The sequence below is a fragment of the Tupaia chinensis genome, unplaced genomic scaffold (genome assembly GCF_000334495.1).
Source record: "Tupaia chinensis unplaced genomic scaffold, TupChi_1.0 Scaffold000322_1, whole genome shotgun sequence".
Lineage (NCBI taxonomy): Eukaryota > Metazoa > Chordata > Mammalia > Scandentia > Tupaiidae > Tupaia > Tupaia belangeri.
Genome location: NW_006159816.1, coordinates 3002214 through 3003452, shown reverse-complemented (window position 1 = coordinate 3003452; position 1239 = coordinate 3002214). Strand labels below are relative to the sequence as shown.

The 1239-nt window shown below is 45.5% G+C and overlaps 1 non-coding gene across 1 annotated transcript; it reads right to left on the bottom strand.

Annotated features, from left to right (window-relative positions):
• Window positions 1–408: 408 nt before the first annotated feature.
• LOC114008355 (U6 spliceosomal RNA) lies at window positions 409–515 on the bottom strand. The gene has a single exon (XR_003549906.1). It is a non-coding gene; the product is annotated as a U6 spliceosomal RNA (small nuclear RNA).
• Between the last annotated feature and the right edge of the window lie 724 nt (window positions 516–1239).

The window sequence follows — 1239 nt, the reverse complement described above, 5'->3', positions numbered from 1 at the left end:
GCACCAGCCAGGAGAAAAAGAAATGTTTATTGAGCAAAAATGTCCAGGGGTCTGAAGCCAGAGATGCCTCAATGCTCCTATCAGAAAAGAGGGGAGTCTTTTTTTTTTTTTCTTTTTTTGGAGAGGCTTCTGCTGTACAGCGCATGTGCTTACCAGAAAGACAGAGAGAGACAGAGAGACAGAAAGCAAGAAATCACCCCCTGCTGTGATGGCCACGCCACAATCCCTTCTCCTTCATTCTCCTCTCAGGATCTTGGGCATGCACGCACATGCACCAGGCATGAGTTTAAGCCACCAGGCCCAGGATTCGAGCCGTGGTCAACTATATGGGAGTCTAGCGACATAGTCATTATGCCAACTGCTGATCCTGAGGGGGTCTTGTTTTTTTTTTTTTTGAATGTGGAATGTAAAAATATGGAACGCTTCACGAATTTGTGTGTCATCCTTGCACAGGGGCCATGCTAATCTTCTCTGTATCGTTCCAATTTTAGTATATGTGCTGCCAAAGTGAGCACGAGGGGGTCTTTTTATAAGGCAACTGATTAAGCTATTTTGGGAGACCGTATGTCACATTTTGCATGTACCATACGTTCGTGGTTTTTGTTTTAGTTTGAACAATTAGACCCTGTGCTTGTTGTGTGTTCTTGTATACTCCTCTCTGGATCAGCGTGACCTTGCAGTAGCAGTGCCAAGAATATGGGCTTCTGCCAAAGTCAGGTCTGCAGAGGTCTGGCCTTCGCTCCTTGTTAGGCCTAGAATGACACCAGAAGGTGTCCAGAAGAGCTTTGCTGAACCTGACCTTACAAGTATGTTTCATAGGTGCATGCACGTCATGGGCTGGAAGAGCCTTGGGTTGAATTGCAGCATCAGGGTCCTGTTGGGAGTGTTGTTTCTCTCTCTCTCTCTCTCTATTACTCATGGAAGAAAGAAAGAAACTTACCCCAGACTTTGCTGGCTTTTATTTTCTAGAAGCAGGTACTTCTGTTAGGAGAAAAGATGTAGAGAAAGGATAGAGAGGGCTCCATAGCAAGAGAGAGAGAGAGAGACAAGGGCCAGAGGTGGGTAAGGGGAAACATGAGCTCAATTCAAGGAGGAAGTTAAGATGGCAAAATCATAAGAAGAAGCACTGCCTAAGCACCTCAGGTAGCAGGACACCAAGATTTTGGGCTGAGTTTCAGAAGTTGGAAAGGACTTAATTGCCTCTAAGCCTGGCTCAGAAGTGGTAGTCATCATAAATCA